Here is a 4074-nt window from a genome sequence, read left to right as displayed (position 1 = left end):
GGAGAAGCTGGAAGCAAAGGAAGATGAAAGAGGGCGAGAACAAGGACCAGCTGGCACCATGAGCAGGAGCTAGAAACCACAAGAAAGAGCTAGAACCGTTATCAGTTTCTTACCACTTCCAACTTCAATGACAGGGGTGATCTTGTGCAAAGCATGCACCTGGCCCAGGAGCTGGAGAAGCCGGAGGGAAATCTGGGGTTGGTGGAGCAGTGGAGGCCTGGCTGCTGCCTGCTGTCAGTGATGTGAGTTCCAGTAGAGCTTGGTGTCCCTCAACTGACATTTTAATTAGCAATAATCACGCCTCGGATAAACCTCATTGGCTACGATACTGCCACTGCGCAAAGCTCAACTGACATTTTAAGTGTAGCAATTACATGGCTGCTGCTTCACTTCCACCTTCCAAAATTCAAAATGTCTTTCCTCGTCCACCTTTGTGGATTCTGCTTTGTCTTTATCTTTATCACGTGGGTGTGATGTCACATTTCTTTCTTGTTATTATTTCAGCTAGACATTACGGCTGTGTCTCTGTCTTCAGCAAGTGTTAAATACTATTCCTTTATTATCTGATTACAACAACAAAGTTGCGTAATGAGGTCTTTCCTGTAGAGTCACCATTTTGTTATGGGTGGGAGAGACCCCGAAGTAGTAAATTATAGTTTTAGCAAAAACACATTTTTCCACCAGAGTGAAGATATGTGATTACAACACTCCCTAGAATGACTAAAAACCCAAACAGAAAATACCGGTGCCAAAGTACCAGAAGATGGATCTGCCTTTTCGGACGGTGAAATCAGCAGATGTAGTTTATTGCTGACACTGAATGATGTATAAGAAACACGTCATCTCATAAAGACTATTTGGATTTCAAACATTCTTTCAAGTTTTGTATTGTTGCTATACTCAAGTTGAGTATAGCAACAATTAAGGTAATTTCATTAGGAACTTATAATGCTCCTTAATTCACATCTCAGTGGTGGCTTTTGCAGAAGAAATCTGCTCTCAAAGGAGGTTCCAAATCCATCGGAAGGCGACCTCTATTCATTGGTTCACTTCTAATTCTTAATCTGCTCTCTGGGAGTAATTTGCACACTGTTGAAAGTTGCCTTCTGTTCTGTTCTAACTAGCTTTGTGATCGTACTGGAGCCCCACCTGCCACATCTTGAAATGACAGGGTTGGACGTGAATGATTCCTAATGCTTCTAATGGCTTTAACGATATGTGTGACTATGACGGATTAAATGACCACTTTCCCGTAACCATCAGGTTTCTCTCTTCACGCTGCCAGAAGACAAATTTATGGCCCCATGTGACATATAATTAGTACTAAGCTTATTTCTGGCTTCATTTAATACATACTTTTGTTTTCTCGTTATTCTTTCTCTTATCTAGTTCTAGTTCATGTTTTCATTGTACTTTATATTATCTTTGCAAACCATCTTAAATATACTTTGGGAAATGGCAGGGTATAAATGCAGGAATATTTATTTTTATTTCATGATATAGAAGCAGCAACACAGGATTATAATTAAGAAAATTACTACCCAGCCATTGAATGTAAAAAAAGGATTTTCATTATTTGAGGACTCTAGTTAATTGAGTTGTGTGCTGTGTTGTGGGGAAGACATTTCTATATGCGTACAAGCACAGACATCAAAAAAGAGTGGTGGGTTCTACTTTATCTGACCCCTTTTTTGCATAGGTCCTTGGCTCTAGTTTGATTTCCCTACTTTCTACAAAGATGTCAAGCTCATCCCCAGCATCAGATCTTTGCTGCTTGATCTTCTATTTTGGACTATCAACTCCTTTCTCCCTTCCTAAATCTTGAGGCAAGACTTTCCATCCCTTACACATGCCTGTATTATCTGTCTTTCAATGTACATTTCAAACCTTACCTCTTCCCCAGTACATGCTGTGTAAGTCTGCATCAGAGTTGAGTGTTTCAAATAGCATCATCCACGCTTTTTTAAAAGTACAGTATTTAGTATTTTAAGGGTTGCAAAAGCTATGTTTGATGTATCTTTACTTCTGGATATGCTATAATTTCTATACAAAGAGTTGGAGCCAAAAAAACATCCCTTACTTGATCAATAGTTGTAATGAAAACAATATAAACAAAGATATTAGATCCAAGATTCTAAAAATATTTTGAAAGAGGGAAAAAAGTGGAACAGTAGATGATTTAGTGGTCACTGAGAACCCCAGGTGTTTTCACCAAAAATGTGAACTTAGCCATATAAAAGTGGCTGATAGGTTTGTTTTCTCACCTATGTGAGAAAGAAAACAAACCTATTCTCTGTGGCTGGTAGATACGGCACCAAATGTGAGTGACTGATACTGGAAATGCATATTATGGCTGGAGGAGAAGTGTCATTCCTGAGCTCACACATCTTTTAGGGCTTCTCCCAGCCCAGGCAGGTGAGACTCCAGGCAACATGGCAATTGCCTATTTACTTGCCAAGTTGTCCTCTGGGTGGCTTAGTTCTGTGGGCAGAACCCGGGCCCATCACATCCAACATTGGTTTCCTAGACAAGACCTGTGGAGCTGGTTACTACATGTTACCCCAGAATTGAATTTTGAATCACAAATTAAACACTTTCAAGGCAAAGAAGACCCAACCCACCAGAAAGAGTTTTTTTTTTTTTACCCATTAAATGTTTTGATATTTTCGTTGCCAGCCAGAGAGTTGTGAGAAGTAGTTTTTGAAACAGATGTCAGGATCCATGGCTTTTTGCCAACATGGTCTGATGTCTGGGCCCATGTTTAATATGAGGTGCTACCTGTTCAACAATGTTAAGACTGAGACACATTGTTCTCTTTATTTGTCTTGTTAATCCACAAGTGTCCTTTGAATCCCAAATTATTAAAACATAGTGAAACTTGAGGATTGGTAGCTATCTGGTAAACATAGATTTTATAGCAAAGCAAATCACAGAATTTAGAATAGAAGAAATTCATGTTTAAGATTAAAATATTACTATAGTTTTGCTTTCAAGGCAAATACAGCTTTTGTGTGTGTATGTGTACCATGAGGTCCTGGGCCAAACTTACCCAGACAAGTGCTTTATGAAAAAGAAAAATTATAAACTATTTGTTACTAAAGCAATAATGTTTTATTAATATAATCATATATTTACAGTTTCTACTCAAACTGCTTCCCAAAGATAGTTGAAGCAACTCATATTAATTAATAACCATATATCACAAATAATTGATGTAGTTATTACTTTGTGCCTGGTACTGTTCTACACATATTTATTTATTTTTACATATAGTTCTCTCTCTCTATATATATATTTATATTTGTGTCTACTGTCTATTATCAACTCTTTTACTGTCCCCATTTTACAGATGAGGAAACTGAGGTACAGAGTTGTTAATTAATTACCCTAAGTTCACACAGCTGATGAGGGGCAGAGCCAGGATCCTTACGCAGGTAGTTCAACTTCAGAGCCCAGGCCTATGTGCTCTGCCTTGGCGCTATTAGAATACAATTTGGCAATTCAATTGCTTCCATCTTCAGAGCAACTGTTCAGCTCAGATATCATCTCCTTGAGGCATATTTCCCTGTCCACTGTGCCCTTTGCTGAAATAGGTGTCTGCCACGTTTACCTCCACAGCATTCCATCTTTAATTTTATTATATCGTGTATCGTGTATTATATCATATATCATCCTATCATGTCCTATTAGACTTTCCATATAGACCCTAAATTTCTCGAGGATTGTGTTTGATTTATTATTGCATCTCCAGCACAGATTCTGACCTGTACCGTGAACTAACTCTTCAAATATTTGTTGAAAGAACAAATGAATGAGCAAATGAATGAATGATTCTGACCCTGTATCCTCAGCTGTGCTTTCAGTGGCAGGCTTGCCTGCTGTCTGCCACAACACATTTAATAAGAACTTGACAAAGCATGGTGGTGCGTGCCCAGGTGCCAGAATTCAAAAGGAAGTCTCCAGTGGATAGCTACATGTTTCAAAATCATTGCCAGAGGGGGGGGAAATGTGTTATATTTGAAAGGAGAAGCCCTGTTGTGCAAACAGTTTGTCTATGTAAGTTTCAAAGGGGTG

At 38.7% G+C, this 4074-nt stretch overlaps 1 pseudogene; it reads right to left on the bottom strand.

Annotated features, from left to right (window-relative positions):
* Positions 1-274: 274 nt before the first annotated feature.
* LOC130847595 (U4 spliceosomal RNA) lies at positions 275-346 on the bottom strand (annotated as a pseudogene).
* Positions 347-4074: the final 3728 nt, after the last annotated feature.

This window comes from Hippopotamus amphibius, chromosome 2 (assembly GCF_030028045.1).
Source record: "Hippopotamus amphibius kiboko isolate mHipAmp2 chromosome 2, mHipAmp2.hap2, whole genome shotgun sequence".
Classification (NCBI taxonomy): Eukaryota; Metazoa; Chordata; class Mammalia; order Artiodactyla; family Hippopotamidae; genus Hippopotamus; species Hippopotamus amphibius.
The sequence above is the reverse complement of the archived record's forward strand: the minus strand, read 5'-3'. Positions and strand labels throughout refer to the sequence as shown.